Source organism: Giraffa tippelskirchi, chromosome 7 (assembly GCF_054371585.1).
Source record: "Giraffa tippelskirchi isolate mGirTip1 chromosome 7, T2T-mGirTip1v1.2.pri, whole genome shotgun sequence".
Classification (NCBI taxonomy): domain Eukaryota; kingdom Metazoa; phylum Chordata; class Mammalia; order Artiodactyla; family Giraffidae; genus Giraffa; species Giraffa tippelskirchi.
Window position 1 is genome coordinate 137,865,261 of NC_137281.1, and position 26,351 is coordinate 137,891,611.

Sequence of the window (26,351 nt, forward strand, 5' to 3'; positions counted from 1 at the left end):
GTAGTCAACCTCTCTCCATCTCAATCCCTAGCAACCACAGATCTGTTTTTTTGTCCCTGTAGTTTACTTTTTCCAGCATACCATTTAAATGAAATCATTTAATGTGTAGCTTTTAAAATCTAGCTTCTTTCACTTAGCATAATGCATTTGGGTTTATCCACGTTGTGTACCAGTAGTTCATTCTTTTTTGTTCCTGAGTAGTGTTCTATTGTATGGATATACTGCAGTTAGTTTCCTGGTGGCTCAGACAGTAAAGAATCCTCCTGCAGGGCAGGAGAACCCGGTTTCAGTCCCTGAGTCCGGAAGATCCCCTGGAGAGCGGAATGGGTATCCACTCCAGTATTCTTGCCTGGAGAATTCTGTGGACATAGGAGCCTGGGGTCCATGGGGTGGCAAAGAGTCAGACATGATGAGTGACTAACACTATCTATCTCTCTATATACGTATACAGTTAGTTTATCCATTCACCATCTGATGAACATGTGGGGAGTTTCTAGTTTTTGATGATGATTGCAGTCGCACTTTCTTCTATTTTAATCCTGTGATAAAATGCACATAAAATTTACCTTCTTAACCATTTTTAAATGTACAGTTCAGTGGTGTTAAATATATTCACATTGTTGTGTAGCCGTCACCACCATCCATCTTCATAACCTTTCATCTTGTAAAACTGAAACTCTATACCCATTAAACAATAACTTTCCATTCTCTGCTCCCCTAGTCCCTGGCAACCAGCACGATACTTTCTGTCTTTATTTTGACCACTCTAAGTACTTTATATGAGTGGAATTATACAGTAATTTTCTTTCTATGACTGACTCATTTCACTTAGTGTAGTGTGCCCAGGGTACATCCATTTGTAGCATATTGCAGAATTTTCTTCCTTTTTAAGTTTGAATAATATTTCATTGTGTGCATATATCACATTTTGCTTATCTGCTCATCAGCTGATGAATAGTTGGGTTGCTTCCATGTTTTAGCTACTGTGAATAGTGTGGCCGTGAACATGGGTATACAGTGATCTCTTCAAGGCTCTGCTTTTATTTCTCTTTGTGTATATACTCAGAAGTGAAATTGTTAGATCATAAGATAATTCTATTTTTAAGTTTTTGAGAAACCACCGTACTGTTTTCCACAGGAGCTATACCATTTTATATTTCCGCCAGTAGTGCACAAAGCTTCCAGTTTCTTCACATCCTTGCCAATGCAAGGATTTTCTTTTTTTTTTTTTTAAGTAGCCATCTTAATGGGTATGAGGTAGTATTGTACTTTAGTTTTCATTTGCGTTGCCCTAATGACTGCTGACATTGAGCATCTTTTCATGTCATTTCATGTTGGTAATTTACATATCTTTGGAGAAATGTTGTTTCAAGTCCTTTTCTCAATTTTGAGTCATGCTGGTTTGTTGTTGTTGAGTTCTAGGGTAGTTCTGATATATTCTGGATATCAATTTCTTATCAGATATATGATTTGCAAGTATTTTATCCTATTCTGTGGTTTGCCTTTTTATTCTATGCATAGTATCTTGTGCACAAAATTTTTAATTTTCATGAAGTCAAATTTGTTTTTTAATTTCTTTTTACATGTGCCTTTGGTGTCCCCCTATCCAAGAGATCACTGTGAAATTCAGTGTCCTGATGCTTTTGTGCTTTGTTTCTTCTAAGGGTTTTATTATTTAAGTCTCACATTTAGGTTCTTGATCTCTTTTCAGTTAATTTTTGTATATGGCATTAGGTATGTGGACCAGTTTCCCCAGCACTCATTTGTTCAAAAGACTGTTACTTTTTCCCCATTGAATGGTCTTAACACCCTTATCAAAAATCATTTGAGCATATACGTGAGAGTTTATTTCTAAGCTCTCTTTCACTAGTCTGTATGACAGTGCTGCACAGTTTTGATTACTATAGCATTCCAGTGAAATTTTGAAATCAGGAAGGGTGAATCCTCCAGTTTTTCTGTTCTTTTTCAAGATTTTCATGGCTATTCGAGGTCCCTTGAGAGTCTATGTGAATTTTAGGATACTTTTTTCTCTGTTTGTGCAAAATTCATTGGGATTTTGATAAGCATTGCATAGAACCTGTAGATTGCTTTGAATAGTGTTGACATTTTAGCAATATTAAGTCTTTCAGAATATTAACATGAGGTTTGTTTCCGTTTATTTATGTCTTCTTTAATTTCTTTCAGCAATGTTTTATAGTTGTCATTGTACAAGCCTTTCACCTCCTTGGTTAAGTTATTTCCTAAGTATTTTGTTCTTTTTTATGCTATTGTCAATTAAGTTATTTTTATAATTTTCTTTTCAATTTGTTCATTGTTTGCGTATAGAAATGCAACTGACTTTAGTCTTTGTATCTTTTTTTTTGCTGAATTCATTTATTACTTCTAACAGTTGTTTTGGTGAAGTCTTGAGGGTTTTCTACATAGAAGACCACATTATCTGCAAGCAGAGATAATTTTATTTTATCCTTTTCAGTTTGAATGCCTTGTATTCTTTTTCTTAATTGCTCTCACTTGAGCTTTCAGTACTATAGCCAACAAAAGTCATGAAAGTGAGCATCCTTACCTTTTTCCTGATCTCACAGGAAAAGCTTTTAGTCTTTCACCATTGAGTATGTTGTTTGCTGTGAGCTTTTCATATATGGCTTTATTATGTTGAGGTAGTTTCCTTCTATTCCTATTTAATTGAGTGTTTTTATCATGAAAGTATGTTGAATTTTGTAAAACACTTTTTATGTGTTAGTTGAGATGATCATGTGAGTTTTTCCTTCATTATGTTGATGTGGAATATTACATTAATTTTTGTATGCTGTGCTTTCATTAGTTTCAGGAATAAATTCTACTTGTCATGGTATATGATATATTTACTGTGGAGTCATACAGTGTAAAATAATAATGTGATTATATATTCTTTATTAAAACAATGTTACGTGTTTTTAAAGAGATCACAATGATTTAACTGTTGCCTTTTTGGATTGGGGTTGCATTTCTTTTTTAAAATGTCATTAAAAGTTAACTAGAAAAAAATTAACAGATCTTATGGGTATGGGAAGAGACTTGCAATTTATGATCTTTTTTTTTTTTAATGATCATTTTGAGTACAGAAAGAGAGGTGATGCAAAATTATAAGATGGGGGTATATTGGAACTTATGTGTTATCCTCATTATGGAAAAATCAGGTAGCTTTCCTGAGTATAGTGGTAGATCAGAAATGTAGAAGTTTTTATGTAGTTAACCCTATATAGGGAGCTACAAGAGTTATCTGTTTAGAAAAATCAAGTAATTATAAGAAGTCTTCTGTCTTAAAAATGTATGTAAAAAGGACAAAGGTTGGGCATGAAAAGTCAATTTAAACTTTCTTGAATGAATATTTGGGATGAAAATGATGGAAACTGTCATTCTGCCTTGGGGAAATTAGTAACATGAAAGATTAGCTTATTCAGTGGTATCAAAAAGCTATTTGAATATTTATAAGGAATATCTAGTTCATTATGTGCTATAGAAATAAAAATATTTTGAGCAAAATGTCATGCTTAGATTCAGAAAATGTTGGTTTCAATTTCAACTCCTAAGCCTGAACACTGAAAAAAGAATCAGTGCAACTTTGAACTGTTTTCTTGTTTCTGCGTATCTTTAGATAAATTATATAACTTTCATAGTCTCTGTTAGATAAGTGGTATGCTATATTATGTTCTCAGGGAATGTTTCAGAAATAGATAAAACATTTTAGGCAGACACTGAGCGTTTTAAAGATGTTCCTGAGAGAATATTTGTTCATTGGGCAGATTCAACACAGAGTCAAAGATGATGCTATGCTCAGAAGTTCTTCAGGATTTGAGCTCTTTTGTGAGTGTCTTGTTAATTATATTAGTTATCTGGCATAACTTTATAATAAACATAAAAAACATTTGTTGTTGTTCAGTCGCTCAGTCGTGTCTGACTCTTTGCTACTGCGTGGACTGCAGCACTCCAGGCTTCCCTGTCCGTCACCATCTCCCAGAGCTTGCTCAAACTCATGTCCGTTGAGTCAGTAATGCCATCCAACCATCTTGTCCTCTGTTGTCCCCTTTTCCTCCTGCCTTCTATCTCTCCCAGCATCAGGGTCTTTTCCAATGTTTCAAAAACATTATTGAAAGCCAAATATTAGAAAAAGGAATGAATTACTAGTTTGTAGGAATACTGATTCCATTTGCTGAAGAGCATGGCAAGAAATTTTAAGGCAAATATTATATAATTTCTAAAGTCTATTAGAATTTCATGCACCTACATTCTCAAGTAGACTATTGAACTTCTATTGAGGGTCATTTTAGATTTTGGTGTTTTCTGAAAGAATTATTTCTACCGCAAGTATTACTACTTGCTGAACGAATGACTTAGTCCCACCCATTAGTGAACTTCTTTGAGTTCATTAGAGCACATTGCATCTGTGGATTCTTCAAGCTTGTCAGGGCAAGAAGTAGGAAGTTAATTCTCTGAAATTATGAGAAAATAGAATCAATCAGAACTGTGAAAACTGTACTTGTAGAACTGTTAAGTGACATGGACCTTAAGGAACATTTAGTCTAATACCTTTTTTTTTTTTTGTAAATAGGAAAATGGAGATCTGGAGAGGTGAGGTGATATGATTTAGTCACACAGCTAGCTGGAGACATGTTATGCAGTGCTCATTTTACTCATCATCCTGCTTCTGTTTCTGCAGGGATCATTGCTTGATCTTAGAGTTGAAATAAACTTAAATTACTCAATTTAAGATTGTTTATTTACAAAACTCAGTTTTAATTTCTCTTTCAACTGATTTTAAGTTAAAACAGGTTACTGTTGAAAGGATATGAGATATCTTCATTTTCAAACAGATGCAAAAAATATGCTGATATTAAATATATAGCTAGAAAAATCTAGCAAATTATTTTTTATTTTTCAACAACCTTAAATTTTTATGTGGATTAATTTAAAATGTATAATATTAAATAAGACCCAAAGTTTTTGCAAATTTTAGATAAATTTGGACCTTAGATTTCTGGGTTAAAAATCTAAGTACTCTAAAATGTGGATTATATTCTGCTCTTGATTTCTTTTAATAATCGTATTTACAGGTAAAATTGGTGAAGTTCAGAACTAGTAAACAGTTTTCTTTTTTTTTTAAATTTTTGGCTGCACTGCACAGCAGGAGGATATTAAGTGTCCTGACCAGGGACTGAACCTGTGCCCCCTGTCGTGGAAGTGCCGAGTATTAACCACTGAACCTCCAGGCAAGTCCCTGTTTTTCTTTTGTTTCATGAGCACTACTAAACCTATAAAATTAGCAAACAAAACAAAAACCCTCGTTCAGTATACTCTTTTGGAAATGAAATAGTTTAAAATAAAAGTAAGAATCAAACATATAATTATTTACTTTTGCGTATTTGATATACAGGCTTGTTGAGAGAGACTGTTTAAGACACACAAAGTGGTTTTAGGTTATACAGGTAGTATACCTCTTTGTCTAAATGTTTTCTTCCTGGAGCATTTTCTACTCATTGCTGTATACTAACTTCATCCTGATTTCCTAAAGTCTCTAGCCCTTTAGGACAAGGGAGATACCTATTGAGAGATGATTCTCCATGAGTCTCTTATGCTTCAGCACATCTTGTGAGCCAGAGGCATTGGCAGCTTTTGTTGAGGGCCCTCTTTTGAAAGAAATTTGCATCGCAGACAGCCTGAGAAGATAGAAATTGTATTTTCATAACAGCAGAGGGCAGATTTCCTTACTGTCCAGGATAATCAAGATAATCTCTCTTGGAAAAAGGTGGGATGCTCTTGCTTGCAACTCCTTTAAAATATTGACGGTTCCTAGGTTTCAGCTTTCTTCTCCTGTAATGTAACCCACTGTGTGTGCAGGCATCACCTGGCTTTCATTGTATTGCCTTTTAGGAATTGAAGCTTGGGGAACCAGTGCAAAAGATGATACACTGGCTACAGCTGTTGTTTTGAGTAGTAAACTTCTCTTTGTTTCTGACCCAGGGGTGTCATATTTTCTGCCAGGATTATCTGATACTGGCTCACCAAATATCACTAACACAACCTATTGATAAAAAAAAGTTGAGTTTGTTGCTTACTGTAGTACAGGAGAATACCACCTTGACAGAACTTTGATAATGCCTTAAAAGGGCAAAGTCAAGGTAAAAATTTTAGAATTTGAAGTTTGATTTTATTTGAGTCTTGCAATGGTGATAATGGAGCTCGATTAATATTGAGTAAGTATCATGTATATCAATACAAAAATTTAGAATTGATCAAAACAGCGATGCAAGGATTTAAAAAACTGTTGATGCTTTCTGTTGGAGTCTTGATGAGTCTTTTGTGAAATTTCTGTAATGAACAGTCAAGTTATATTCCTGCAAAAATCTCCTGGAATAGTAGAGTATGCTAACGAAGACACTGGACTAGTAAAGCCAGGCTCATGTACACAGAAAGGGGTGTCTGTGTGTATGTGTGTAGGTGTTTTAGTTTCCTAGGGATGCTATAACAAATTGCCGTATAATTAGTGACAAATTAGTCACTTAAAAGAATAGCCTCTAGGGGAATAATTTGTTCCTCTCTTTAAGCAATCTTTGGTGTTTCTTGGCTTGTGGCAGCGGCCCTTTAATCTGTACCTCCATCTTCACATGGTGGTCTTCCCTCTATGTGTGCGTGACTCTTTGTTACTCTATGGACTGTAGCCTGCCAGGCTCCTCTGTCCATGGGATCCTCCAGGCAAGAATACTGGAATGGGTTGCCGTGCCCTCCTCTAGGGGATCTTCTCTCTGTATCTGTCTCCAGATTTCCTTATTTTTATAAGGATACCAGTCATTGGATTAGAGCCCACCCTAATCCAGTATGACCTTATGTTACCTTGATTACATCTGCAGAGATCCTGTTTCCAAGTGAGGTCAAATTCACATGTTCCAGTGGTTATAAATTTGGGGCGTGGGTAGTATTAAATGCATTGCAGAGTATATGGTTTCAGTTCTGTGTTCAATCTGTGTGTGGCTAGTTGCTTTTTGTTCTAGCATGAAACTCTCGCAGTCTCTAGACTGTGAAATCTAGAGGATTTCTTTCCCCTCCTCCCCAGCTACTCCTGCAATTCCGTAGAAAAAAAAGCAAGGAAGGAAGACCATGTTGAACACATTTTCCTTTTTTAAAATTTTCTTTATTTTTTATTGAAGTATAATTGACTTACAATGTACTAGTGGAAAATGATTATTTGTTTATTCAGTTTCTTTGGTCAGTATAGGCCTATTCACATGATCTGTTTCTCCTTGTGTTTGCTTTGGCAGAGTGTGTCTTTCAAGGAATTGGTCCATTTCTTCTAAGTTAGCAAATTTGTGGGCATAGAATTATTCAAATATTTCCTTATTATCCTTTTAATATCTGTAGGATTGCTAGTCACGGCCCCTCTTTCATGTCTGATACTAGTAATTGACTTCTTCTCTCCTTTTCTCCTTAGGAAGCTTGGCTAGGAGCTTATTCATTTTATTGATCTTCTCAAAGAACCAGCTTTTAGTTTTGTTGATTTTCTTGTTTACCCTGTTTTCAATTTCACTGATTTCTGCTCTGATTTTTATTATTTATTTTCTGCTGCTTATTTTGAATTTAATTTTTTGTTTTCCTTGTTTCTTAAGGCAGCAACTTGAGTGGTCAACTTCACTTTTTTAATTTAAATATATGCATCCAGTGTTATTTAAGTTTCTTTCTGAGAGAGAAAATATAGTATGGCATTTGCTGTATCCCACAGATTTTTATGCTGTATTTTCATTTTTATTTAGTTAAAAAATTAAAAAAAATCCTCAACACTTTGATTCATGTATTATTTGTATATGTTGTTAATATCTACATACTTGGGGATTTTCTGGCTGTCTACTGTTATTAATTTATAGCTTAATTTCATTGTGGTCTGAGACCATATTTCATTTGATGTCTGTTCTTTTAAATTTGTTAAGGTGTATTTCCTAGCCCAGAATATAGTCTGCTTGGTGAATGTTCCCCCTGAGCTTGAGCAGAATGTATATTCTGCTGTTGTTGAATGAAGTAGTCTATAGATGTCAGTTGTGTGCTGTGTTCAGTTATGTCTAACTCCTTTGCAAGACCATGGACTGTAGCCTACCAGGCTCCTCTGTCTATGGAATTTTCCAGGCAAGAATACTGGAGCAGGTTGCTGCTCCAAGGGTTCTTCCCGACCCAGGCATTGAACCCATGTCTCTGTGTCTCCTGCATTGGCAGGGGGATTCTTTACCACTGTGCCACCTGGAAAGCCTCTATGGATGTCAATTAGATCCAGTTAATTGATGGTGCTGTTCAGTTCTGTGATGTTCTTACTGATTTTCAGCCTGTTGGTTCATTTACTGATAGCAGGGTATTGAAATCTTCAGATATAATAGTGAATTTATGTATTTCTTTTTTCAGTTCTACTAGTTTTTACCTCAAGTATTTAGTTCTGTTGTTAGCCGCATGTATATAAGGATAGTTATATCTTCTTGGAGAATCAACCCTCTATCATTATATACTGTCTCTCCTTATTCTGGAAATCTTCCTTGCTTTGAAGTCAGCTCTTTCTGTTTTCTTTTGGTTAGTGTTAGCATAATATATCTTACTTTATCCCTTTTCCTGTAATATATCTATGCCTTTATAAGTGGGTTTTTGCAGACAACCTATAATTGGGTCTTGTCACTCTGAATTGTTGTATGTAGATCACTGACATTTAAAGTAATTGTTGATATACTTGTTAGTATTTACCATATCTTAAATGTTTTCTATTCCTTGCTCTAATTCTTAGTTTTTTTTTTCTTTTCCGTATTTCTTTTTTTTTTGTGGCCTTCCACTCTGTTTTTGCTTTCTCTCATTTTAATTGAGCATTTTATATGCTCCCATTTTCTATCCTGTTATAGTATATCATTATATTTCTTAAGCAACTTTTTTGAATGGTTGCCTCAGAGTTAACATTTATACATTTCTAGATAATCCAAGTTCATTTTCAAATAATACTACACTACTTCATGGATGCACAAGTACTTTATAACAGAGTATTCTCAATTCCTTTCTCCCATCCTTTATAGCATTTCTATCATTCATTTAAGTTTTCTATAAGCTGTGATCACAAAATACATGGTTTTGAACACATTATTTGTTAGATTAAGAATAAGAAAAATAAGAGTTTTAATTTTGCCTTTATATATTGCTTTTCTTATGCTCATCGTTTCTTTATATAATCCATGTTTCTTACCAGTATATAATTTTCTTTCTGTCTGAAGAACTTGTTTTTACATTTCTTGCAAGGCAGATCTCTCAATTTTCAGTTTTTCTCAATTTTCTCAGGTTTTCAGTTCTCTCAGTTTTTGTCTGAGAAGGTTTGTTTTTCCCTCCCCCACTTTTGAAGGATAATTTTGTTGGGTATAGAATTCTAGGTTGGTGTTTATTTCACTCATTTTGTTTGCATGGTTTCTGAAGAGAAAGTTCAATGTAATTCTTATTTTGCTTCTTTCTAGATAAGGTTTATTTTTTTCCCTCTCTTTGTTTTTTTCTCTTCTTTTTTTTGTTGATTTGCTCATCTGTTCTTCTGTAGTTTTAACATGATATGCCTAGGTGTAAGTATTTTAGTATTTGTCCTATTTGGTGTACATTGAGCTTCCTGGATCTGGTTTGGTGTTTATTACTAAAGACATTTTTGTTTTCTGTTACATTGTTGTTGATTTGTAACATTTCCTATTGATCTTTTCTTAGAGTTTCCATGTTCTGCTTTTATTACCCATTTGTTCTTACATGTTGTTCACTTTTTCCATTAGAACCCTTTGCATATTTACCATAGCTTTTTTTAACCCATTGCTAATTCTAAAACCTCTGCTGTATGAGTCTGGTTTTGAGGCATGCTTTGTTTCTTCAGATTGTGTTTTTTTCCTTTACAATGCTTTGTAATTTTTTGTTGCTATCCAAACATGGCATATTAGATAAAAAAAGAGGAGGTAAATAGATCTTTAGTGTGAGGTTTTATGTTTATCTGACTAAGATGCCATGCTGTGCATATATGTTCAGTTGTGTCTGACTCTTAGTTGTGTCTGACTCTTTGCAACCTGATGGACTCCTGCCAGGCTCCTCTGTTCATGAGATTTTCCAGGTAAGAATATTGGAATGGGTTTCCAGTTCCTCTTGGGATCTTCCTGATCCAGGAATCCAACCCTTGTCTCCATTGGCAGGTGGATTCTTTACCACTGAGCCACCTGGGAAGCCTGTGTTTGGTGTCAGAGGCTAACATTTCTTGCAGTGTCCTTATTTTGGCTTGCTCTTTTGTCTTTGGGATATGTAGGGAATGTTTAAATGGGGTCTCAGACTTTGAAGTTCTTTTTACCTGTAATGCTCTGATATTGTATAGAGTTGTATTAATATGGAGGTAAGGTGGTTGGGAGTTCTGTGGTACTGTGATTAGGTCTCAGTTTTTTAAACTTGATTTGTGTATCTCTTCTATTGTTTGAAGGCTGGAGGGAGCTGGAGTTAGGTAAGGTACTTCCTGGTAGGCTAGGTTCTGTTAAAATAATTTTCTTTTCAGACTGTCCTTTTTAAGAAGAACAGAAAGCTTTGGGTATATTTTAAGAATTATTATGTCTCCCTTCCCCCTGCTCGAAATAAAGAAAATTTTCTCAGATTATCACAGTTGAGAACCTGGTAGGGCTCCTGGAAGTAAAACTCGAGAAACTGTTGGGGCCTTTCAAAGACTGAGTTCTCTCACAGTTTTCATTCTACGCTAATCTACACTGAGTTTCCAGCAGTTTGTCGTTTACTGTTTAAAGTGTTCCTACTGATACTGGCTCCAGCTGAAGATTTATCTTCCCAGGCTTTGCTTCTTGCACAGTGTGATTTTCTGTATCTACCTGTCTCTGTAGTTTTTAGGGTAGAGGTTTGCCCTCTGGCTTCAATTCTCTGATTAATTTAAGAAGAGTGGTTGGTTTTCATTTTTTCTCTTCAGCTTTTTTATTGCTATAAGGACAAGTGTGATGAATTTCAAGTTCTTTACATGTTGGACCTGACTGAAGGTTATTTTTTAATCTTTTTGACAGTTTAGTAATGGTAAAGACTTGGTACAATACTCTTTGTCTGATTTGGCAGTATTACTCATTTGGAATGTGATTTCCTTCTGCAGTCAGGTTTGCACATTTTGAGATCATGCATTGTAATTTGCAAGGATGAGTAAAGAACTTTTCCTGAGGGAAGTTATTAGGACTGATTTTCATTATTGGTAAGATGGTTCGTTCTGAGCCCATTTACTGTTACGCTGAAAATTTGGTTTGGGGGCAACAGCAGCTCTCTTTGCAAGTGTGGTTTGGGGGCAACAGCAGCCTTTGTTTCCTGTTTTGATAGAGTTTCATTTTTATACCTTACAAAAAATATCTGATTTTACAACCTGTTTCAGAATAGGGTCATGTCAAGTTACACCAGTTTGCACTCGAATAACTATAGTGATGATTCTAGGAGTGGTTATTAAAACCTTGTACTGATATTTTTGTATTTATGGAACCAATTAATTGGATGACCTATTTATGTTGAGTGTGTTAATTAGATTTCCCACCAATTATTTTTATGAGTAGAATAAGGTAATGTTAATCCTTAAATTTTCTCTGATATGGTAAAAAACTTAATGTACATCTTTCATATTAGATATTTTGGTAGAAATTGAGATATAAAAAGAAATTGGTTTAAATTATACATAAAATGTAGTTTCTTTTGCAGAACCTTCATACTAAAAAATTACTCTGTTAGAGAAAATTTAGACAACTTTTTCTTAAAGTAAGAGAATCACTTTTAATCCCACTAGTGTAACATGACTGTAGTTACAGGTGGATGTATGTGCCTTCTAGTACTTTTTTGTATATAGACTTTTTTACATAGTTGTGGTCAAAATTTATTTTTAAATGTGTGCTTTTCTTTTTGTAGTTAGTAGTACATTCTCTCATTCTGCATCATTGTGTTTCAAAAATAATATTTTTTTCATTGAGTAAGGTATTATTAGATTGATCAGACTGACAGTTTATTGTACCTATCATTGTCATGAACTGTATGTGCATTTAGCTTTTCCATGGTTTAGCTTTTCTCTGTGCTATTTCCTTGCCTGGCTTTTCAGAAGTCTCAGTTTCTCTTTCTTTCAGTTTATCTCTCTATCTTTCAAGGAGTATTTTATATATTTCATGTTCTCCTCCACAGTGCTAATTAGTTTTTACTGGATCTTGAAAAATGGATTTTTTTCTCATATGACCTGAAAACAATGCTTTCAGACTTATATTGCCACAGTGATTCACACAGTTTTGTTCTAAAAAGTTGAAGATTTTCAACCAGATGATAAAATGATCCCCTAGATATGTCAAATTTGGTATTCTAGACTCTCACCCTTAGGTTGTATTAATAAATTGTCTTTATTCAAATAATTTTTTTTCAAATAATTTAATATTTTACAAATTAGATTTTTTCTTTCCTCATATTTATGGGTTTAATATGATTTCCATGTCAGGATTCCTTCTTAGATTTTCTGTGGTTTCTGACTTTTCCTCTGTCCTGTCGTTTGGGCTTAGAGCTCAGTTGGGTCTAGTCATTTGAATGGAAAGTCAGTACTCAGAGAAACTTATAGAAACTTCTGCCGAGTCTGATGATTCTGAACCTACCTAATTCTTCATGCACAATCTTTAGCAGCTTCTCAGCAACCACTTGTTAATTTTCATTGTAAATTATACACTAGATTATTGAGTGTTTTTTAAATGGGAAAATTGTTAATTGAACTTTTACTCTCTTGAGTGCCCAAGACAACCGCATGGATAAGATACAAATTAAAGTCTTGAGGAGGCAAAAGTCCGAAGGAAAGACATACTGCTCTGCAATTATGCCAAACAGGGAACTACGCTCATATAAAAGATGCTTTGTGAACATAGGGAGGGAGTCATGCTGTCCCCAGAGTGGAAAAGTAAGGAATTTGAGAATGACACCTGAAGGAGGTGACAGTTGAGTTATGGCAGAGATATTTTTAAAGCTAAAATTCAAGTATCTGTTCTCCAAAACTTCTTCAACTCTAGACTTCTCTGGTGAAGTTACAGTGTACCATAGCATTGTTACAGATCTATATGAAGAAAAGTACAGCTTCTAGTAAGGACCCTGATATTTTGCGTGGTTCAGGATCAACAAACCAAAATTATATTTTTCTTGGCATATTATGCTTACTAGTAATGCTATGACTGCTCTACTACCGCCATTGCAGCTGCCTCTCACTGCTGTCACTACTGTTGTTGCCACAGTGCTGTTTCTAAAGCTAGTGCTCCTACTCCTCCTGTTCCTTCTACTGCCAACTATACTGCTGCTGCTACCTCCGCTACTACTTGTACCAAGTGATACTTGTTTTTACCAGGGACAACTTCATGTTCCTTAGGACAGATTTAAGATGGGAGATTAGATCGTGTTTTAGGTACGGTTTTCAAGAGAAAAAAGGGATTGTTTTCACAAAAACTTAAAATTACTCCCCATTTTCAAGAAGTATTCTGGTAATTTCAAGTTCTGCTTATGAATGGTTATCCTGTGTTTCCCCTTTCTATATGTTTCTTGGTAGGTATTACTTTATGCATGATAGTATGATTGAACTTTTATGATTAGATTTATTCCAAATAAAAATCAACCTAAATGTGAAGCATTACTCTAGTTAAATGTATGCTTTTGTTGTTGTTATTTCTGTTATTCCTGGGGATTCTGATTATTTCTCTGAGCATTCAGGTCAATCAGGATATTTCTAAGGTGAGTTCTAGGGTGTTTGTAGGGAGAGTTCTAGGTGTTTGTAGGGTGAGTCCTAGAATTTCTGTAGAGAGTATAACCTATGCAGTAAGGCAGATGTGGTCTGATTCCTGATATGGATTTGCTGGCTGTGCTTGGATAGTTAAATTTGATGCTGAGTTTCCAAATCTGTAAGATGTGGATAAATAATAATACGAGTCTTTAGCACAGTGCCTGGCGTATGCATGAAGTAATGACTAAATAAATGTTAACTATTATTATTGTTAACTGAATAGGCATTCCTTAAGTTTCAAGCCTCAAACGTATGGATCTTGGAGAATATAAATATTAATATCTTGGGGCCACTTCGAGCCAAGACTAGATTTTAGGAGGTACCTTTTTATTTATCCATAAAGCGTGGTTTTGGGGGGTTTTTTTGCATTTTTTAACTTTAGCAAAATACATAAGATAATTCTTTTTATTTCTTTGCGTATATATTTTTATAGAGAAGATTGCTTATAGAATGACCAGTTCTCATGTGCCTTTCTGACCTGAAGCTAACCTAGTGTCTACAGATTTTGTAAAATAATTTTCAGAGAACCTTAATATTGTAGAACAGTAGTACACTTCACTTAGCACAGTACAGAAGAATAGGCTCTTAGTTTATGTTTAAATTCTGGCATAGGATGAGACCACAGATTGTATAGGTTTCCCTGTGATATGTGTGTATATGTGCTAAGTTGCTTCAGTTGTGTCCAATTCTTCACGACACCATGAACTATAGACTGCTAGGCTTATCTGTCCATGGGTTTCTCCAGGCAAGAATATTGGAGTGGGTTGCCATCTCATCCTCCAGGGGGATCTTCCCGGCCCAGAAATCGAACTTGGCATCTCTTATGTCTCCTGCATTGGCAGGCCAGTTCTTTACCAATAGCCCCACGTGGGGAGCCCCTTCTTGTGGTGTAGGTGTTACGTTATAGCAAGAGTTGATGAGAGAACCTTTCCACAGCTTCTAGTCTGCGTACGGAGAAGGCAATGGCACCTCACTCCAGTACTCTTGCCTGGAAAATCCCATGGACTGAGGAGCCTGGTAGGCTACAGTCCATGGGGTCACTGAGAGTCAGACACGATTGAGCGACTTCACTTTCACTTTTCACTTTCATGCATTGGAGAAGGAAATGGCAACCCACTCCAGTGTTCTTGCCTGGAGAATCCCAGGGACGGTGGAGTCTGGTGGGCTGCCGCCTATGGGGTCACACAGAGTCGGACACGACTGAAGCGACTTAGCAGCAGCAGCAGCAGCAGCAGTCTACGTAAGTTGACTCACTTGGAATAAGTTAGAGTAATCTGAACTGTGTTGCCAAACTGTAGGGAGAGATGTCTTTTTTTTTTTTTTTTTAAGTTCTTTATTTAAAAAGTACCTTACTTTAGGTGTTATCAGTGATACCCGATGAAGGCAGCAGAAAAGTCAAGAGACAAATGTAGTCAAATCTAGATCCTATCTCCTATAATCTTTTCAGTCAGGAGTCCTAGGCTCTAGAACCAGGTTTGTAAAATATTGAGGGACCTTCTAAGGGAGCCCACTGATAGTCAAGTGATTGATATCTTTGTCTTTCTTTCTTGGGCAGTGGAGGTTGAAAATGCATTCAGGGTCACGAAACCTTTTTTTTGTATGATTAATGTTCTGAAAAGAAATATTCCACCTTCCACCCAGATAGTGTTTCTCTTGGATACTTATATTTTTAGAACAATTATGTTATTGTGTTTTTAAGTTCTGAGTTCCTGACTTGGAATATGGTATAGACAGTTGCAGAATAGGTAAGTCTTACTTAAAAAGTATTTATTACTTCCTGTGCCACCAAATAGTACTAGTGCCTCATAATACAGATGCATTCTTAAAAATCCTAGGGGAGTTATCTTTTGATGATAGTTTAATTTATTGTATACACTGTGTAGTTTTGAGGTTTTAAGAAAGTGCTACTTTTTTAAATGGGAAAGGAGATGGCTTAAAAACAAGTTTCTTTTAAACACCAGTAAATTACCTGACAGTTTGATTTATTGTGATTGAAAGGGTTTTTAGTTGATCTAATTTTAGATTCTAGAGAATGCTTTACAGAAATGCCTGGTTAGTCAATTAGTACAGTGGTGGACTTTCCTGGAGGTCCAGTGGTTAAGACTCGGTGCTTCCACTGCAGGGGGCACTTATTGGATCCCTAATCGGGAAGTTCTACATGCTTCGGAGTACAGCCAAAAAAAATTAATACAGTGGTATTTTTCATACGTATTGTTAAAAATCAGAATTTGTGGAGTGATAGTGTTATACAGTGACACTTTGTCAAGGAGACTGTATTAGTAGGCAGCGTCAGATAAGCTTTTCCTGATCACTCAGACTAAAATAAATATCTTGTAACTTTTTGTCATATTATCTTATGTGTAGCACTCTTGTTTCCCTCGTGTATTTGTGTGTGTGTGTGTGTGTGTGTGTGTGTGTATTTGTATTTGGTGATTATTTTCATGCTGGAATGAAAATTCAATGAGAAACCTTTTCTTCTTTTTCATGAAAACCTTTATTAAGTGTCTAAATGCACATGGCCTGAACTATGTATGTGCAGTTTAAAGCTTAAGTACTTGGCTGAAGCCAGGAAAACTGTTGGCCTTTATCCTGTTTTCAGAGCGTCTACTGTTCATAGTTGGGTCAGTCCTATGGCATGCAAAGGACAGGATAAATATCCCAGAGCAAGACTATGCTGAAGTGGAATAATACCAGGGGGATGGACACTGAGCCATCCCTTCTAGTTAACCCCTTAGGACATAACCTGAGCACCTAAATTATAGCTTCTGGCTCATAGTGGGTGGTCAATAAGTGTTTTGTGGTGGATGGAGGATTTTCTTTTCTCTTTCTTTTTTTTTTTGAGGGAGGAGTAGCAGGATCAGATTTGAGTGCAATATAAATAACTTGAATTCATTTTCATAAAGACTGTGCCAGGAAAATATTTCTGCTTACTAAAGAATACATTTAACAATTTAAAAATGATGAATTAAGAACTCCTTAGTTTTAAGGCTTGCTGATTTTCATCATTGTAACTCTTTAACGAAAATATAAATTGTGATAATTAAATTGAGAATTCAAGAGAAATTTTGGTTGATGAAGTGATAATACATTTGTGATAAAAGTTATAAATACAATTAAAATTTTAGAAAAACTTGAATAACATGAAATCACTAAAAAATAAAAATTAAAGGAAAAATCTCTGAAGCAGACCTTTATTCTAGAATCTGGAGGAAAAAAGAAGTATAAAGTAGATTTTAAATAGGATAAAGATTGCCAGAGCAGGCCAGTCCGAGGCTAAATGTTGTCAGCCAGGAAAAATGCCCTAGAACAGATGTTAGATGGAGGAACCCAGAAGTAAAACCTGTAAGTTGCTGTTGACTTAGATTGTGTTGGATCCATCATGGACTCTCCTTGTTCAGTGCAATCTTCTATGTCCAACACAGTGTCTGGCACTTAGTATTCTCTGCATAAAAATTTTTCCTGAGAACTGCATTAATATGTAGGTAGTAAATTCCTGAGAGCTGATTTCAGACATTTTAGAAGTATCTTTAATCCCAGATTGTGGTAGGTTTTTAGCTATATATAATTTTTTTTTAATTCTTTCAACCTTTTAGGATCAGAACTTGTGCCTATGGCTCTTGCTAATACAGTTGACCCTTGAACAATGCAGGGATCAGCAGCACTGACTGTCCCCTCCCCGTAAATATCTTAAGTTTATGTTGTCTGTTTACAAGATAAACCTAAATTGTCTGTCAGATACTAAGACTAGACATCAAAAATGAAAAGATAATACAAAAAAGAAATTCATATTTATTTATAGCTATAACAGTTCATGCACTGATAACGAGGTAGCAATATGATTGGTTTATTATAGCCTGGTATAATTGATATGATTGCTTTGTAGTAGCCTAACCTTACACTAATGAATGTATCATTATAAAATTTTTATGGCATGAAGTGTTTCAGTCATATTCATAATATAGTATTAGAAACATTGTTACATTAAAAACACCCCACTTACTTGTGATGATAAGCAGTTTCTCCAATTATGAGAGAGTGTTTTGCTCTATGGTAATGTAATTCTTTGAAAGCAAAGTTATAAAACAGTAAGAAAACTAACACATTGTTAATTTTGAATACCACTTACCTTATGCCTGTATAAGAACAGGCTATCCACTTCATTACAAGTTTTGCATATAATGTTCTACCCAGTGAATACTTGGGTGATGAATACAGGAAAATCTCATACAGTTCTTGCTGTGTAGTTACTAAATTTTTCAAAAGAAGACCATACATATGCATTAGTTGAGTTTGTTAACTGTATGGCATGATCAGCATTTACTATTTAAGTGGAAGTGGATCGTCAGAAAGGTCTTCATCCTTGTTGTCTTCACATTGGGTAGCCTGATGAGGAAGAGAAAGATAAGAAGTTAGTCTTGCTGTCTCAGGGGAGGCAGAGGTAGAGGAGGTAGAAGGGGAGCAGGAGTAGCAGGCACTTGGTATAACTTTATAGAAATATTTCATAATTTCTGTCTTTTTTGCTTTTTCATCTTTCTGAAACTTTCTATATGGTACCCATCTTTCTACCATTTTGGGAAGATTCCCCTGGAGAAGGGAATGGCTACCCACTGCAGTATTCTGGTCTGGAGAATTCCATGGACAGTATAGTCCATGGGGTTGCAAAGAATTGGACATGACTGAGAGACTTTCACTTTCACTTTCCTACCATTTGCTTAATTTCAGTTCCTGTATCATAAAAGGGCCCATGTTGTAAAAAAGAAGTCAAAAGAAGTCTTGAATAACCAGACCTTATCTGCCAGACATTGGATTCTGTCTAATGTCTGTTTGTTTTCTGGCACTCATTCTTCTCTCTCTCTCTTTAATTGAAGTATAGTTGATTTACAGTGTTGTGTGAGTTTCTGGTGTACAGCAAAGTGATTCAGCTTTATATATGTATTCTTTTTTGTATTCTTTTCCTTTATGGTTTATTATAAGATAATTGAATATAGTTCCCTGTGCTATACAGTAGGACATTGTTGTTTATCTATTTTATATATAGTTTTTGTATCTGCTAATTTCAAATTCCTGATTTGTCCCCTCCCCCCCATTCCTCTTTGATAGCCATAAGTTTGTTTTCTTTTTCTGTAAGTCTGTTTTGTAAATTATTACATTTGTGTCATATTTTAGATTCCACATATAAGTGATGTCATGTGATATCTGTCTTTCTATCTAACTTACTTCACTTAGTATGATAATCTCTACATCCACCCCAATTGCTGCAAATGCCATTTTTTCATTCTTTCTTATGGCTGTGTAGTACATTGTGTATGGGCTTCCCTGGTAGCTCAGCAGTAAAGAATCCATCCGCAAGGCAGGAGGGACACGGAGATGTGGGTTTGATCCCTGGATCAGGAAGATCTCCTGGAGAAGAGAATGGCAACCCACTGCAGTATTCTTGCCAACAAAATTGCATGGACAGAGGAGCTTGATGGGCTACAGTCCATAGGGTCACTGAGAGTCGGACATGACTGAAGCGACTAAGCATGCACATACGTTTATATCACATCTTCTTTACTCATTCATCTGTTGATGAATATTTGGGTTACCTCCATGTCTTGGCTCTTGTAAATGGTGCTGCTGTGAACATTGGAGTGCACATGTTTTCAAATTAGAGTTTTCTCTAGACATATGCCCAGAGGTGGGATTGCTGGATCATATGGCAATTTTGGTTTTTAGTTTTCTGAGGAACCTCTGTACTGTTCTTTATAGTGGCTGAGCCAAGTTACATTCCCACCAACAGTGTAGGAGAGTTTCCTTTTCTCTATACCATCTCCAGCATTTATTATCTGTTGACTTTTTGATGATGGCCATTCTGACTAGTATGAGGTGATGCCTCACTGAAGTTTTAATCGGCATTTCTTTAATAATTAGCAGTGTTGAGCACCTTTTCATATACCTATTGGCCACCTATATATCTTCTTTGGAGAAGTATCTGATTAGGTCTTCTGCCTTTGATTGGGTTGCTACTGCTGTTGTTTTTGTTACTGAGTTGTATGAGCAATTATTTGTATATCTTGGGAATTAAGCCCTTGTTGGTCACATTGTTTGCAAATATTTTCTCCCAGTTTGTAGGTTGTTTTATTTATGGTTTCTTTTACAGTGCAAACACTTACAAGTTTGGTTATATCCCATTTGTTAATTTTTTGCTTTTATTTCTGTTGCCTTGGGAGACTTATTTGAGAAAATGGTATTATGATTTATGTCAGAGAATGTTTTGCCTATGTTTTCTTCTAGGAGTTTTATGGTGTCATGTCTTGTATTTAAATCTTTTAAGCCATTTTGAGTTTATTTTTGTGTATGGCTTGAGGGAATGTTCTAACTTCATTGATTTACATGTAGCTGTCCAGCTTTCCTAAACCCAGTTACTGAAGAGACTGTTTTTTCTCCATTGTATATTCTTATCTCCTTTTCAAAGATTAACTGCCCAGAGCTGTATGGGTTTATTTCTGGGCTCTCTGGTCTGTCCACTGATCCATGTATCTATTTTTTGATCAGTACCATGCTGTTTTGATTACTGTAGCTTAGTAGTATTGTCTGAAGTTTTGGGAGGGTTATGCCTCTGGCTTTGTTTTCTTTTTTTCAGGATTGCTTTGACTGTTCTGGGTCGTTTATGGTACCGTATAAGTTTCAGGATTATTTGTTCTAGTTCTGTGAAAAATGTCATGGGTAATTTGGTAGGGGTCGCATTAAGTTTGTAGATTGCTTTGAGTAGTATTCTGGTCTTCTTCTATGTCTTCTTCCTCATTGTCTGGTACTGGTTCAGAAGTACTCATCTCTATCAAGTCATGTTCTTATTAATTGCTCTGGTTTTGTGTCTGTAAGCTCTTGAATTACTCCAAAATCCTTATCTTGAAACTCTTTCACCTGCAAACTTTTTTTGCCATCTCTTTCATGATCTCTCAGAATTGCTTTCGAGTCCTTGATTGGCTCTGTCACAAATCCTGTGAAGTCGTGTGACATCTGGACACAGTTTTCTGCAGGAGGAATTTGTTTTGGGCTTAATGACTTTTTCTGTAACAATGATAGCATTTTCAGTGGTGTAATCCTTTCAGACTTTCATGATCTGTTGGGTTCTCTTCCATAGCTTTGACAGTCCTTTCCATAGAGTCCCGCATGCTATAAGCCTTAAATGTCTTTACTAGAGAGGCATTTGCAGGCAAGTGGACCATTTTGACGCCTTTGATGTTGAACTGATGGGGTTCTGGGTGGCCATGTGAACATTGCCCAATATCAAAAGAACTTTAAAAGTCAATCACTTACTGGCAAGGTACTCCCTGACTTTAGAGACAAAACATCAATGGAACTTGGCATTAAATTCTCTAGTTTTAGGGCCTTCGACTTTCTTTTGCTTAAAGTTGTCATATAATGACTTTGATTTTTCTCTAATCATATTACATTCTATAGATATGCCTTTCTTATAGCAATCCTGTACTCAAATAAAAGCTGCATTTTCAATATGTGATAAAAAGGTATTTTGCAAAAAGTGCAAGGTTTTTGCACCTGCTGGCTTTATTGCAGCGATGACGTCATGAATTTTCTTTTCTTTTTACAGTGATTGTTACAGTGGATTCATTTATCTTGAAATGGCAAGCATTGGCAGCTGCAGACTTCAATCTATGGGGCATATTGGGCAATTCAACTTTTTTTTGTAATGTCATGACTTGGCTTCTTGGGAGTGCTTCTAGCATCACTAGTGGCACTTCGTATGAGTTCCATGTTGTTTTTCTAAGTTTATGGTATTGTATTGAACATGATAAAAAATATGTGGAAACCAGGAGAGATCACTTTTTACTGCAATGTGCAGTTTCCTGGAGAGACAAACTGCTCATGCAGAGGTGATTAGCATCACATGGCATTTTAAGCAGATTACTCAACAATACCTGAACTCATCACAGTGGCAATAGGAGGTGACTCTGAAATTATTATAGTAATACAGTATGTACTGCGGTTAATTTTATACAGTTATGCTTTACTGCTGTGTCTTTATATATTTGTTTGCATTTTCCTCTACTGTGAAAGTCACCATGTACGGTCTGTGTTTGTGTGCCTAAGTTTTGATAAATTTTAACTTTTTATATTAAATTTGTGCATATTTTATAGTCATAAATGACAAAGTAGATTCAGATTTACATATATTTTAGGTATTCATACCTAAATTTTTCTTAATTTTTTTAATATTTCTAGGCTACATAGTTCATCTATGAGTTTTTTCAAATTGTCACAAATCTCCAAAAACTTTTTCAGTATTATTTATTGAAAAAAATAAGTGTAAGTGTAATGTTGTTCAAGGGTCAACTGTAATATGCTTTTAATTGTTTTCTGCTTTGTTCTTATCTGTAGCTGGACCCTTATTTTCATGAAAGTTAGAGGGCAGGCCTCCCTGGTTTTTTGAGTTCTGGTAGCCAGAGTATACATATTAGTAAGAGATATAGTAAATACTAGATTAAACCATTTTAACAAGAACAAAAAGAATAAACATAAGTTAAGACTAAGATACTGCCAGAGGTGGGATTGTTTGATAGTCCAGGCTGTGAGTGCTGTAAGAAGGTTATGTGTGTTCTTCACATTATTTGTCCTGTAAGAGGCAGTCAGTACATAATGAGTGGTATGTGACTGCTAGTTTGTTAGTGGAGGGATTTCAGAGAATGTTGGGGAAGGAACAGAGGAACAGGAAACAGGGTTGTTTGAGCTGTTAATTGCCAGGAACCAGAGATTATATAAACAAGTGCTGTCTAATATGGTAGCCAATAGCCACATGTGGTTATTTAAATTTTGAAAGTTAAAAGTTTAATTTTTCAGTTTCACTAGCCATATTTCAAGTGCTCTGTGGCCACTATAGCTAGTGGTATATATATTCGATACCATATTGAAAAAAATATATATAGAACACTTCCTCATTGTAGATATAGCAGATATAGACATTTTCTCAAAGATTTTAATGATCCATATAATTATAATTTTTAAGATAAGATCCTTAGGATTTTTTAGTTTAATATTTGTATTGAGAAATTTATTTTGATTTTTCAGTTTTCTCATGGATACTCCACTAATTTTTAATTGTTATTTTGTGTTTTTAAATGTTATTTTAATCTAATTTTGAGAGTAGCTCCCATTTATAATATAAATTAATGGAAAAATTTGAAATGGTAACTGGAGCTTGTCCTTCCAGTTAACGAAAAGCATCAATTCTGTTAAGTAAGGTAATGAATAGAACAGTGAAAATTCCTTTTAAGGTTTTTACTATTAGTATTTTAGGAATATGGGGCTTTTAAAAATTGCCTCTAGTTCTTTTGGTTAAACATGATAATGTATTTTTCAGTATAGTGCCAGGCTTACAAAAGTTTCTGATTAGGTGTTGGTTCTTTCAATACATGCATTCATTCACTGGGTCATGGTTCCAAAACCAGATGATCATAAGAATTCCCTGAGAAGCTTTTTGACAATACAGATATCCATGACATATGGCCTATGTATTATATATAGCATGTGTATTAGTATACAAAAGGATTTTGTCTAATTTTTCCTTAGCATTAACTCCTTGAGAGAGAATTGTTGACTCAAAAGATTTAATCATTTGAGATTCTTTATTCACAGAAACAAATCCCCTTCAGAAAGGTTGTATCAATTTACAAACTTTCCCTCACATTTTCTCTACACTGGGTGTTATTGAACTTTTAAGATTTCTCAGTGGATGAAAAGGATCTCTTATTTTAGTCTGTATTTCTTTATGAGTGCGAGTTAACATTTCTCATAAGTTTTTTTGAAGTGCATTTTTCTTTATTCCTCCTCTTTTTAAAAAAATATTTTGGTGAGTTGTATGTTTTTGATATCTGTTCTCATAAACCTAAAATTCTTAGCTTTGATAAGGAATAAATTGAATGATAGGGCTTAGAAGGCAATGCCTAAAAACAAGAATTGCTGTCTGGAAGATGAGGTGATTTAGATTACTATGCAAATATGGCCATGATGTTAAATCTGTCACATATCTGCAGGATTCTTTTACATATTTCAATCTGTTCTCTCATAAATGATGTTTCAGGAGTGATCATTTTCAGTATGAGTGTGGGGGAATTGGATTAAAATTTTCTGATATGAAGAAACCAAATATTTTGCTACTATCATTTGAAAACATCATTACAGTTGGTTCTGGGTGGTATTGTAATTAGTTTGAAATAATACCCTTAATAATGCCATCTGACAAAACTATTTGTTTTACTTTCTTGCCCATGTATAAATATGATTTCAGTAGAATCCCCTTAATTTTGGGACTGTTTATCTTTCTGTCCCTAGTGGCTCATAGTATCTGGCCCTTTAAAAGAAAACTCATTTACTTTAGTCACTACACTTCTGATACCAGACATGTGGGTTTTCCACACCAAGAAATTCTATAATTCTCTAAGAACACCAACTGAGAGTGAGCACAGACTCCACAGATTAAGGGCTCAGTCCCACAAGACTACCCTTACTTCAGATATCAACTACCAGTAGTGGGTGCCCAGGTTACCTGTACTTTTGTTTGACTTGGCTATAAATCGGGGGGTGGGAGACTCCTGCAATCTCCTCAGGTTTGATAATTTGCTGTCATGGTCCACAGAACTCAGGGAAACATGCTTGCTAGTTTATTTTAAAGGATAAAGTAAAAGATAAAGATGAATAGCCAGATGATGAGGTACATAGGACTAGGTCTGGGATGGGTGTGCCCCCTCCCAGTACATGGGTGTGTTCACCAGTTTGGAAGCTCTCCAAACCTTTAGTTTATGGATTTTTTATGGAGATGTCATCATGTAGATGTGATGGATTATTAACTCAATCTCCAGCCCCTCTCTTCTCCATGGAGGATAGGAGGTGCAGCTGAAAGTTCCAAGCTTCTAATCATGACATGGTCTTTCTGGTGACCAGCCTCTATCCTGAAGCTATCCAGGAGCCCACCAAGAGTAGCCTCATTAAAATAAAAGAAATTCCAAGGGACTCAGGAGTTCTGTGTAAGATCTTCTATCACTCCCATCACTCAGATAATTACTAGGATTTTGGGAGTGCTGTGTCAGAAACTAGTGTCAAAGACTAAATATCAGGAAAAAAAAAATTGCTCCTACCACCCCTGTCACTCAAGCAATTATAAGGGTTTAGAGCTCTGTATTAGGAACCAGAGACAGAGACCTATGAATATGTTTCTTATTATGTCACACCATGATTGGGGGGATTTAAGAATGCTTGTTGATGTGATTGCCTTTTTATCTGAATCTACTCTTTCTACCCTATTATTATGGTAACATCTCCATTTGGGGACTAATAAAACTATAACAAAGTGTAGAAATAATCTCTGCTTTTCTCTTTTAAAATTATTTATTTAAAATTTAAAAATCATGATAAAATACATATAAAACCTAGAATTTGCCATTGTAACCATTTTAAAGTGTACAGTTCAGTGGCATTGAGTAGATTTACATTCTTAATGCACTTATCACCATCATCCACTGATAGAACTTTTTTCATTTGCAAAGCTAGTACCGTTGGGTGGTAAATCCCCATTCCCCTGCCCTCAACCCCTGTTAACCACCGTTCTACTTTCTGTTTCTGAATTTGACTACTCTGTGTTCTTCATATGAGTGAAATCATATAGTATTTATCCTTTTCTGCCTAGCTTATTTCACTTAGTGTAGTGTCTTCGAGGTTCATCCGTGTTGTGCGAGGGTCAGAATTTCCTTCCCATTTAAGCCTGAATAATATTCCATTGTGCATATTATACTGTATTCTGTTTATCAGTTTTTATGTCAGTGGACACTTGCATTGCTTCTGTCTTTTGATTATCATGAATAATGCAGCTGTGAACATGGGTATTACAGATATCTCTTTGAGACCCTGTATTTAATTCTTTTGGATATAAACCTGGACGTGGAATTGTTGAGTCATATCGTAATACTGTTCTTAATTTTTTGAGAAACCACCATAGTGTTTTTAATATTGGCTGCCCCATTTTATATTTTTACCAGCAGTGCACTGGGTTCTAATTTCTCTACATCCTTGCCAACACTTATTTTCTGTTTTTCAATAATTGCCATCTTAATGAGTGTGCTGTAGTATTTCATTATGGTTTTGATTTTTCATTTCCATAATGACTAGTGATATTGAGCATATTTTCATGTACTTATTGGCCATTTGTACATCTTCTTTGGAGAAATGTCTATTCAAGCAAATCCTTTGCCCATTTTTTGTTTTAGGAATATTCTTTACATGTTGGATATTAATCTAATTCTATGTATCTGGATATTAATTCTCACATTAATTACACATTCTCTTCTAAGTGTTTTATAATTCTGTAGCATGTATTTCATTTTTCTTATAGACTTCAATATAGTATATTTGGGGGGGTGATGAGGAAATATGGTTTTATTTTTTTAGAACAGATTTATTGATATATGACTGACATTCTAAGCCCTGAATATATTTGAAATATGCAATGTGATAAGTTTTGACATATGTATACATCTGTGAG

At 35.2% G+C, this 26,351-nt stretch overlaps 1 protein-coding gene and 1 pseudogene across 50 annotated transcripts in view; one reads left to right on the plus strand and one right to left on the minus strand.

Moving 5' to 3' along the window:
- FUT8 (fucosyltransferase 8) overlaps positions 1 to 26,351 on the plus strand; it is a 367,612-nt gene that overhangs the window by 49,110 nt on the left and 292,151 nt on the right. For 23 of the 50 annotated variants that reach the window (XM_081509992.1, XM_081509994.1, XM_081509999.1 and 20 more), the window contains one exon: positions 5,162 to 5,246. The exons of 19 other annotated variants lie outside the window; for them this stretch is intronic. The gene's annotated coding sequence lies outside the window, so the exon portion shown is untranslated. The remainder of the gene's footprint in view (positions 1 to 5,161; positions 5,247 to 26,351) is intronic. 8 more of the 50 variants (XM_081509959.1, XM_081509984.1, XM_081509983.1 and 5 more) reach the window with 1 other exon arrangement.
- The window catches only part of LOC145513854 (UDP-GalNAc:beta-1,3-N-acetylgalactosaminyltransferase 1-like), a 71,134-nt pseudogene that overhangs the window by 6,829 nt on the left and 37,954 nt on the right, over positions 1 to 26,351 (minus strand).